Raw genomic sequence first — 12,264 nt, 5'->3', positions numbered from 1 at the left:
TTAAAGAACCTTTATAGCTGGAGGAATACGTTCTCATGGATAGACCATACAAAAATGATAAAAATGACAATAATAAAATGAGTTTATACTTTTAATGCTATAATAATTGAATTACAGAAAGAATATGTGATAGAGCTTGAGAAAAATAATTATAATAACAAATAATAAATAATAAAAATAACTAATAATTATACAACTAATAAAATGAAATCCATTTGAAAAATAAAAGATCTAGAATATTTGGGGAATTAGGAAATGAAGTTAGGATAAAAATGCAATAGTAGTCATAGGCTTCAAACTATACTATAAAGCAAAAGTCATCAAAACATCTTGTGTTGGACAAAAGTGGAAAATACTGGACAAGAAATAAATGATTCATTCTGAATCCATCACCATTCTGTTAGAAGATGAACAAGTTTCATCACTAGTCTACTAAAATCATTATTAATTAATGGATTATAGTTTTTTGGGGATTTGGGGGTGTTTGTTTTTTTCTTAGTAACTTTATTTATTTTTAATACACATTGTTTTATGAATCATGCTGACAGAGAAAAATTAGAGCAAAATGGAAAAACCATAGGAAAGATTTTTTTTAAAGCAGAAAAAAGAAAGGAACATAGCATGTGTTAGTTTACTTTCAGTCTCCTCAGATCTTTTTTCTGGATGTAGATGGCATTTTCTGTTCAAAGTTTATTGGGATTGCCTTGGATTACTGAACCACTGAGAAGAACCATAGTTGATCATCGCACATTCTTGCTGTTACTGTGTGCAATATTATATATTCCTGGTTCTGCTTGTTTCACTCAGCATTAGTTCGTATAAATCTTTCTAGGCCTTTCTAAAATCAGCTTGTTCACCATTTTTTATAGAATAATAATATTCCATTACCTTTATACCCCACAGCTTATTTAGCCATTCCCTAATTGAGTGGACTTCCACTCCTTTTACAATTCTTTGTCACCACAAAAAGAATCACTACCAACATTTTTGCACATGTGGGTCCTTTGGATTAGAGTTTTAAAATTTTGTGTGTCTATGTTTTTAACCACACATCTTGACAATGGGACAATTGTGTTTTTACAATCAATACTCTATCCCTTCTTGAAAGAAGGAAGATCATGGAACTTAATATTTTTCTTCCAGAGAATCTATAGACAGGGCTTGGGTGCTTATTGTGCCATTGATTTCAGCTACTGCTTACATAAACTTGGGGACAGTGTTAGAATTGTTTTAAAAAAAAGGCAGTCAGAGATCAACTAAACTTTTCTCAAATCTTTGCTACAATAAAATCTGAATTGTTTTTCCCCTAGGGTTACCTTAGTTTGGCCCTCTTAGGGAATGTGTTTTTTATTATTATTAGGATTCATGGAGATACTATGAAATTGGAATTGCAAAAAGGCATGACGTACTCATGTAATCACTGTTCCTGTCTGTTTACCTCTTTCTGTGAACACAGACTATCATATGAAAAGAATCCCTAAATGCCCTCCCTAAGGCCTTCTGCTCCATTTGATGCCAAAGGACCAGACTTAGGGAACTTTCTTTTGTCATCTTATACCAGATACTGCTGAGAAAGAGAGCTATATGAGCAACAATCTTGCTCTTTTCCTTCAGAGAAAAGATGACCAAGAAATGGCGAATGGAGGAATACAAGTGATCAAATGGAAACACTACCATCATTGCTAGCCCAGGGTTTAGATTAAAAGTTATCACATCTCACTCTTTCCAAGATGACTTAAAATCGAGTTTCTCCTTCCCTTGCTTGCTAAGACCTGAACTGCTCAATGTTTTCTGTCTGTTTCCCCTGTTACAGTTGATAACATCAACCATTTAGGAGCTCTGTGAATGCATCTCCTTCCAAGTAGCTCCAGGTGGGGCGATGCTATCAACTGTAACAAGAGTAACAAAGGAACCTCAGGGCTTGGACTCAGGTCTTGGCTTGTAAAGTGCCTTCAGTTCAATCTCCAATCCTTCTCTATGTATTAATTAAACCTGTTCTCGTCTGTTCCTGAAATGTCACGAAGTACTTTTAAAAACATTTTTATTTCAAGTTTTGAGTTCCAAATCTATCCGTTCCTCTCCCCCTATTCCCCTCCCTGAGACAACAGTAAGCAATCAGATATAGGTTATATATGTGCAATTGTGTAAAACATTTCCATGCTAATCATTTTGTACAGGAAGACTCAAATAAAAGAAAAAGAAAAAAAAGTGAAAAATATCCTGCTTCAATCTGCATGAAAAAATTATCAGTTCTTTCAAGGAAGCAGAGAAGGATTTTAGGATGTACAGTAAGAAAAGATCTTAAATCACTTGGTCTAAAACCCCTTAGTTTATGAAGGATGAAACTCAAAGCAATTTTCATAAGTCACATATGGAGTTTTTTTTGACAAAGATACTGGATGGGATTTACCATTTCTTTCTTCAGCTCATTTTTTGCAGATGAGGAAACTGAGGCAAACAGAGTGAGGTGACTTGTCCAGGGTCACACAGCTAGTAAATACCTGCATTTAGATTTGAACTCAGGAAGATGTCTTCAACTATACCAGTATTCTATCCACTGTACCACCTAGCTGCTCCCTAAAACTGGAATACTACTTCAGGATATTATAGAGATGTCCCTTAGTTAAATAATTGCCAGGCTCAATATCCCTTATAGTTTGTGATTGATCATTAAAGGAGAAAGAGTGGGGAAGGAGGAAATATACAACTGATTTTCTGGGATTCACCTGAAATTTCTAAATATAGAGGTCTTAAGCACAATGTGCTACACCCAGCTTTGCTAAAAAGTGCTACCTTGTCCTAGAAGAGAGCCAAGATTGGGCACCCCATCGTGGAGTGACTGTGCCTTCTGAGAGATCCATTCCTCCATTGAATGGCTTTGTCCCTACCTCCAACTAATCTGACTATGACACTGTCCTTTTAGTTGTTCACCTTCGTCCCTCCACCACATTCCCAGCTGAATTTGCCTAGGGTACAGTGTTGGCTACTCGATGTGGTGACAAATTTTAAAAGTGTAACTTAACCCTGGGGGTTAAGTGTAACACTAACCCTAAGGGATCCTGTATCTCAGAATAAAGTTCTTAATTTTTTCCATTCAGGGTCTTCTCTTCTTAGGAACCCCGATCATCAGGCAGAAACTAGGGGACAATTACACACAAAAAGTTCATTTTCCTTTACTCTACATTCAAAAATTGACCTTAATTATCTCTTTTTAAAAGGGAAATCTTAGAGTGTTCCACAATTGGAAATTGTGGAATAGGAAAAGTTAACATAACAGACAAGTAAGTAACAAGATAACATTTCTTATGTGAGTATCAAGCACCAGGCTCTGCTCTAAGTTCACTATTAGAATCAATGGTTCCATCTGATAATCAAGTCTTCTGGGTCTGCAGAGTATTCACTATGAGATCAGTGAATGAAATATCCATAAAGCTGACTGAGAATATGCTCCCCCATCTCCCATTTCTCTCAGAACTTTGCCAGGACGTCTTCTTTGTGATGATTTGTGGTGGTCAAAGGACCATAGAGTCAAATATAATCTTGGGTAAACTTGGGCCAAGTGAAGCTTTATTGTCATTACAAGACACGGCAGGGAGACATCAAGAATTGGATGATATTCCTTTATCAAACAGAATATCGAATGCAATTGCCCACATGTATACACACACATGAAGTCAGGAAGTCCTGAATTCAAATCTGGTCTCAGACACTTCCTAGCTATGTGTGACTCTAGGCAAGTCACCTTGTTTGCCACAGTTTCTTCATCTGTAAAATGAGCTGGAGAAGAAAAGAGGAAAACACTCTTGTATCTTTGCCAAGAAAATACCAATGGGATCATAAAATAAGTGAAAAGACGGAACAGCAAAAGATCAATACAGAACTAGAAGAAGGCAAAATCATAAATATGGGAAGAATTGACCAGCTATTTTACACTGAAATTTCAGCCTGACATTGGAATAACTCCAAGCCAGAAGAGGAAAAATACCAGCGCGTTCTCTCTCTCTCTCTCTCTCTCTCTCTCTCTCTCTCTCTCTCTCTCTCTCTCTCTTGTTTTCCTCTCTATCCTGTAATTTGTGGGTAAAGAATAGAATCTAGGTTATAGCTATTATTTTTATCTTCAACCCTAATGCAGAGTTTTGTACAAATGAGCTAATAAATGGATGTTTATTAAAATAAAAATAAAAATCAGTATAAGAATGAAGAGTCAGGTTGGAAAAGGAATAATTACTGTTAACTCTCATTGGCTAGCACTCACTACTTTCTTGGTAGGTGACTCTGGGCAAATTATGTAAATTATGTGTGCCTCAATTCATCTATAAAATCTAGATTATCTATAAAATGGGTGGATTAGATTTGCTGATCTTGGAAGTCTCATCTAGCACCAAATCTATGAACCTGTATCATCATATGATGATATACTGAACTTTTCTTATAAGTTCTGTTATTCAATCATTTTCAATTATATCTAACTCTTGCTGGCCTCATTTGTGGTTTTCCTGGCAAATATATTGGAGTAGTTTGAGATTTCTTTTTCATTTTACAAATGAGGTCACTGAGGCAAAACAGGGTGAAGTGGTGAAAATGGTGAAACATTTTTCCTATATTGTTCTTGTCCTTGTTCTCCCATAATTCCTCCACATGATTGCCCAAGATCCTATAGCTAGTAAGTGTCTGAGACTGGATTTGAGCTCAGAAAGTGTTTTTCTGCCTCCATATTCAGTGCTCTAGCCATTGTACCACTGCTCTGTCTTATAAGTTAGAAAGAGCTATAGTGAAAAGAATTGGGAATTACAATTCTATTAGTAATGGTACAACTATGGACAAATCATTAAGCCTCCCCTTCCTTGTCAACATTGTAAAATTGGAATAAATGTCATCTCAAGATCCTTCTACCTGAAGATTTCTAAAATTTTTAGACAACTCAGAACTTGGAAGAGTGTCCCTATCCCTTTTCGCCAAAACTGGAAGAAATGTCTCTATTTTGAAATGATAGAGCACCAAATTCAAAGGAAGAAAGCCATGTAAATTAAATACATTCTAGCCTTGTAGGATTATGAAATATTGTTTTCTATTGAGGGCATTTCTCTACCTTTTTTTCTTTATTTCGGTTTTTACTGGGAGACTATGAAGTTAGTAGCGACAAGAAATGAAATATTCATCTGGTGATGGGAGACGGAGGCAGCGGTTTAGGAGGCTCCTTTTCTCACTTCTCCCAGATTTGAAAGCATTCTATTTTAAAGTGATTTACACTTGGAAAAGTAGGAAGGAATTCATCCAAGATAGCAAAGTAGCATCATAACCAAAATCTCCAAGGGATCTCAGAACAAGGTACATTAGCCTGCCAGCTAAGAGTATTTCCAGATTCCCAAAGAAGTGTTGGAAAATGCTGAGTATTACAAGAGAGGCAAATGCTTAATAGATTCTTAGACACGCATTAGGGATATGACTCATCTATTGATCTAGAAGCCAGGAGCTGCCAATTCCATCTCTGGGAATCTATTTGTTAACAAGGATTTTGACCCTTTCCATGAGATTTTTCTTCCTCCAATTATCTTCCTAGTTCAAATTTCAATGATTTTTTTTTCCTCTTCTTCAAATTATCCTATGAGTTAAGTAGCTGGCTTAACTTAATTCTTTCTAAGCATGAGAGAGTTTACACATCTAAGCTCTGTAAGGGAAAGAAATGGCCTTTTTTTTGGTTTTGTTTTGCTTTTTATCCTTTTTTTCTTTATATTTGAGAGACCTAGCATTAGGCTTCATATCCTGTTGGTATTTCTGACATCTGTGTCTTGAAATAAATTTGGAGCAACATCTTTACACAGTGGAAAGAGCTATGGGGGATTCAGGGAACCTGGGTTTAAATCCCAGCTTTCTCCCAGTGACCTGGAATCACAGATAAAGACCTCCCTGGGTCAGGGTTTCTTCATCCATAAAATGAGGGACTTCCAGTAGATGAAATAAAAAGTAACTTCCAAATCTAAATCCTATGAATTTTGTAAAAACTCTCTTCATTTTTCTCTGCATAAGTCTGACTCTTTTACCCCTGTGGATTATTTCATTGTTTTCTTTATAGCCAAAGCATCTAGCACAGTGGGAATCTGGACACTTAATAAATATTTTTTTAAGATTCAATCAAAAAGTTCCAGCACTTAGCACATTGCCTGGAACATAGTAGATACTTAAATAATGTTTATTGAGCTTAATTGAAGAGTCAGATTGGTCCAGTGGAAAGAAAGTTGATTTTGGAGTCAGGGATCTGGGTTTGGTTACATATTGCCTTTCATGACTTCAGTTAAGTAACTCTGTGGGTCTCAGTTTCCTCATCTGAAAAAGTGAAGTACTTCTTTGGACTAGCTATTCTCTATGAGATTAGTGAAGATTAGTGAAGATAAATGTTCTTTTGGATGAAATCAGATAAAGTCAACCTGTCATTCAAGCTAAGCAGAGGATTGGGGGGGGCCGCTAAGCAGTTTGGACTGACAAGAGCTGGCGATGGCATCAGTGGTTTTCATTGTCATCAAAATATTCTTTTTCTCTTCTTAGGTGTTTTCTGCCCTCCATGGAAAGTTGTCTGTCATCATTGCAAGAGATTTGTCATTTCCTTGAGGTGGCACCTTTGAGGACAAATCACAGTCCAATCACCATTTTTCCTTGTTCCTTGTTCTCCCATAATTCCTCCACATGATGGTCACCAACCTACTTTTGTGTGTGGTAAGGGTTATTTCTCTAATTCTTCTCCCATTCTATATCACCCTCAATCAGTGACTGATTGATGTCTTTTTCTGCCCATATATTTATTTGGGATCATTTTCCACAACACTATACTGTATGAGTAACTGTTTTAGGATTAATATGGAGTTCAGCAATCTTTGCTGTTTTGTGTTCCATTCTTAAGTATGAGTAAAGAGTCCATGTCTTCCCTCCCCATACTGAATTTGTAACAAGTCAACCAATAAGCAATTATTATGCACTTCCTATATGCCAGTAAATAGAAATACATAAAAAAAATCTAAACAGATCCTGACCACAAGGACCTTATGTTCTGCAAGAAACATGTTAGATTGTGCTACTGTAAATCAGTGCTGCATGTATGGATGGAAGTTTGCAAAGCATTTTCTCTAATGTTAGAGAATGAAAGAGACAGATGGGTAGACATAGTGACAGAGACACCTAGAAACAGGGGAAGAGACACAGAGAGATTGAAGTCTTTTCTTTCTTCAAATCTAGTATGAAGACTGAGTAAACCATTGACACTCACTATGTATGACCATAATTGTTAGGTCAATGAATAAGAGAAAACTTAATTTAACACCATGTTCTTTCAAATAATCCTTATATGACAAGGTCCTCAAATTCATGTAAAATAAGAGAGGGGATTGTAAGAACTAGGTTGTGTTTAGCTTTGAGAAGAGAAAACTCAGGTAGGGGCTGATAAAATTGTCATGTCATACTTAGGCCACAGGTTTGGAGCTGAGAAGAACCCCAGAGATCATTGATTCCATTTTACAAATGAAAAAATTGAAACTGAGAGACAGGCTTAATATTAAGAGCAAGAACAGAGATTTAAACTTAGATTTCATGGCTCAAAGCTCAACATTCCATGGCATCTAAATTGTCTCCCCCCAAAAAAAAACCACATTTGTTTGGTTGAACCCCAGAACACACAAAAGGAACAGCAAGTATAAGTTCCCCCTAAAGGGGTAGGGAGTACTTTGAAAGAAAATTGTAAGAGTAATTAGAAGTATCCAGAATTGAAATGAGCTGTCTCAGAAAGGAGAAGCTTCCTCTCTAATTAAAATTCTTCAAGGAAAGGCTAACTGACTACTTATCCCTGTGACAAAGAAGAAATTCTTGATTAGGCATGTCTTGGATTGCTTGAGCTTCTTCCATACATTGAGACTTTGTGATGCTGTTTCTTATCCTCCTGCTTAACAAAAGATAGCCAGATTCTCAGGGCTGAAAGTTGGAGTTTTTAAAACAAAATAAAAAACCAATTTCCTTCAGTGTCTCTTTATATATCCCAGCAAAAGGCCATTTTCCAGTATAACCAGAGGAAAAAAAAATCTCCTTTTCAATGTCTAAATTGCCATTAGAACCAACTAGTCAGCCACTAATAGTCCAGCCATAGATTAGGAGGCTTCCTATTAGGGATTGAATAGTGTTGAATATTTTATTCAGTTGAACATTTCCAGGTCAGGGCCATAGATGGGAAATACTCTCCATTAGAGACATCATCTGTGCATAGGCTGAAAGGCCTTGCAAACCCTCACTTTGCCCTTTAGACAAATGCTGAGTACAGTAAAGCGGTTCTTTATTTTGTTTTGTTTCTCTTTTTCTTTTAATGAGGCACAGACTTGCCAAGAAGAATAAATTGGAAATGTTAGACTTCTCTCAGAAATCATCAGTGCAAGCTCTGTACTTGACAACTCAGATCACAGATTTTGGAACTTAACAGAATTCATTTTATAGTTAAGGAAATTGTAATGGTCCTCGATTGAAATAGATGCTTTATTTTTTAAGCTAAAGTTAGACTCTTTATGCATGGTCATCAAGTACTTTACTCCCTAATTTTGTCTAGATAGAAGAGACTCTTTATCCAGGAAGTTAAAATTTTCAGCAGCAGACTCAGATTTCTTGGGTCACTTCAATTTAATTTCCAAGGGAATTCAACAGTACAGACAAGATTCATTTGGGTAATGAGGAGTGAGATATCTGATAACAAAGTTAATATATTTTAATGTTTAATAAGAAGGTCCCATTACGAGTCTCTATTGGGTTACCTCTTTAAATGCTCTCTGTGATCTTATAAATGGAATATCATCACTTTTCAGTTGACTCCAACATCTATATATTCGATAACCATCCCTCATTTGTTTATTGAAAACAAGTCCCCTCTTAGATTACTAACTTCCCATTAAATAACTCCAATTGGATGCCCTATAGGTGAGTCAAGCACATGTCCAATATAGAATTCATTATCTTCCCCCCAAATTCATTCTTTCTCCAATTTTCCCCTTTTCTGTTGATGAGAGCACCATCCTTCCCATTACCAAGATTAATAGCCTTGAAAATCATCCTCCTGTATTCCTTCTCCCTAAACCTCCAAATCCAATTCGATTCCCATTCCTATTAATTTTATTTCTACAGCATCTCCTGAATATACCACCTTCTTTTCTCTGAGTTCTCCTTATCTCATTTCCTTCAAGGTGCAGATTATGGGTTATTTTTTCCAGAAAGCCTTTCTTGATGTTCTTTGTTGGTCACTGTTGGCTCCTTCCTCCAAGTATCACTTATATACTTACCTGTTCTGCTACTTTCCCCACAACATAATCTCCTTAAGGGCAAGTATTTTTGCCTTCTTTTTTATTTTTCCACATCCTACACAATGTTTTACACATGGGTGACTCTTACTAAACTTGATTGGATTATTGGACATCTCAATATTCCTGTTCAATCGTTTTCCTTCTAAGATCAGCCACAGAAAAATATAATCCTACAGAAAATATCAGATATGAAAAGTGTTTCACTTCTTTCTAATTTCCCTATGCTACATCCTTTTGCTATATTTTTCTATTATCACAAAATCTAATTAGTACATCTTCTCCTCTAATGGCATCTTCCTCTCTAATGGCATCACTGAAGAGGGAAAAAGACTATCCATAAAGTTGTTTGTTATTTGAAATTAACTTGTGGCAGATAATTCAAACTAATTCTTTTAGTAAATATTTTGGGAACTGTAAAACTTGCATGACTATGCACATGTACAAATGACTTATGGCTTTTCTCTTAGTTTATGGTTCCCAGCCTTCATTGATATGCTATGGCAGTGACGCATGATGTGGATGTAATTCTGAATTCTACAAGGCTGTGTCTGAAAAAAGATCCGGCAGTTCCTACCAAGGGGGAAAGAGTTTGAGAAGGAGTCTGGAGGGGAGACTGAGTTACTTTTAATTACACAAGCATTTACAAAGCACATACAATGGGGTAGACACTGGTTAGGCAATGTAGTTGCATACTAAGGGCTGAATGGCTTATGATGCTCATGGAGGGGTACCCATGGCAATACAACCATGGTTGTCTTTAGGTAGTTGTTTCCTAGGATCATGAATCTAGTTGCCTAAAACAGGAGAGAATAGAAGCTATCTGATCCAACTTCATTTGATAGATGAGGAAACTGAGGCCCCCAAAGCTGAAGTACTTTGCCCAATGCACTCAATCTAGGAAGTGGCAGAGCCAGGTTTCAAATCCAGATCATCGGCTTTCAGATTCAGCAGACTTCCTTGTGTACCACACTGTTTTATTGTTATTGGAGAAGGCTATTTCTCTAGCAAAGTTATCAAGTTTGACAAATGATCCTTCCTTCTTTCTCCCTCATTTTCTCTCCTCTGTATATGAAAAGTTGTGTGCAGGATGCCTTGCTACATTTTCTCTCATTTCCCAAAAAAATAGCATGAGCAATAAAAAAGAAGTCTACACTTTTCAGCTACCATCAGTTTTCGTGGCAGAATTGTGTCCTGCAAGCTGATTAGTGAGACAAGCAGAATGATTTGTGGGCAGGAAGGGGGGGGGAACAGTGGTTTTAGAAGCAGGGCATTTGGGGTTGAATGTAGGCTTGGTTATTCAATAGTTTTGTGACTTCAAAAAAGCCCTTTAATCTTTCTGAAGCTCGCCTTTCTCCTCAGTAAGATGAGGAGATTGGACCCAATATTTTCTTAGGTATCTCTAAGTTCTGTGTCCTACAATCAGAATTGAAAATTTGTGAACATCCTTGGTTCCACTCTATATTTCTTGCTTTACTTATTTCAATTCTGCTGAGCAAGTTGCCTCTCCCAGTAAGAGCTCAGCCTCTCTGATCTCTTCAGGTGGCTAATTCAAGCATTAATTGATTTCAACCTCCTCTCCCTCTAATTGAAGGATTGGAAGCAGAATACCAATCGCCTCCCAGTGCCTTCCTTTGGGCAGAAACTGGACTCGAAGAACTCCACTTTACATGGATGCTCTGTCCAGTTTCAACTCTGTGAGACAAGATGCTCACTTACTGGGTACCCGATGGTGTCCCATTTCCCACCCCATCCCTTTCCCCCTTCAATTTCCCATCTCATTTCCTACTTTCTTTGATATGTAGAATTTTCCTTTAGATTGTAAACCCATGGAGAGTTGGGGCTGTTTCTTTTTATTCATTGACTCTTCAGCACTTAGCACAGTGCCTGGCATATTGTAAATGATCAATAAATGTTTATTGGATTAGATTGGTGGCTGCTACCATAAAAGGGCATCATGAACTTAGTTATGGGAAAATCTGACAAATTAAAAACCTTATTTCCCAGTCTATGATCATGTGAAGAGGTAATATTTAAAGGTCAATGCTAAGGAGATCAACCAAATCATTTCCAATGGAGCAGTAATGAACTGAACCAGCTACACCCAGAGAAAGAACTCAGGGAGATGACTAAAAACCATTACATTGAACTCCCAATCCCTATATTTATGCCCACCTGTATTTTTGATTTCCTTCACAAGCTAATTGTACAATATTTCAGAGTCTGATTCTTTTTGTACAGCAAAATAACGGTTTGGTCATGTATACTTATTGTGTATCTAATTTATATTTTAATATATTTAACATCTACTGGTCATCCTGCCATCTGGGGGAGAAGGTGAGGGGTAAAAGGTGAAAAATTGGAACAAGAGATTTGACAATTGTTAATGCTGTAAAGTTACCCATGCATATAACCTGTAAATAAAAGGCTATTAAATAAAAAAATAAAATAAAATAAAATACTGCCAAAAAAAAAAAAAAAAAAAGGTCAATGCTATATCAAGGAAAGCATGCATGCAGGGGACTCTGACTGCTGACCTTGCCCAAGACACTTAACCTTAACTGCTCCATCTGTAAAACAGGATGATGGAGTCTCTGAGGATTCTTCCCACTGTGCATCAATGATATCGTAAAACTAAATAACTTACACATGAGGTAGATGAGGTGCATCCAGCTAAAATGTAAGCTATCTGAAGGTAGATTCTTCCATTTCTGGAGTCTGTAGCACTAGCATGTAAAATCTTGTAATAGGAATTCTTAGTAATAATCATGATGATGGCTGCACAACACATATGCTTACTATGTGTCTGGTATTGAGCTAAGCACTTTATAATTATTATCTTTAGGAGCTAGGTGCTATTAGCACTCACATTTTCTGAGAAAACTTAGGTAAACAGAGATTAAATGACTTGTCTAGATTCATACAGCTAATAATTTTCAGAGAA

Source organism: Sarcophilus harrisii, chromosome 3 (assembly GCF_902635505.1).
Source record: "Sarcophilus harrisii chromosome 3, mSarHar1.11, whole genome shotgun sequence".
Lineage (NCBI taxonomy): Eukaryota > Metazoa > Chordata > Mammalia > Dasyuromorphia > Dasyuridae > Sarcophilus > Sarcophilus harrisii.
This window is presented reverse-complemented; position numbering follows the sequence as displayed.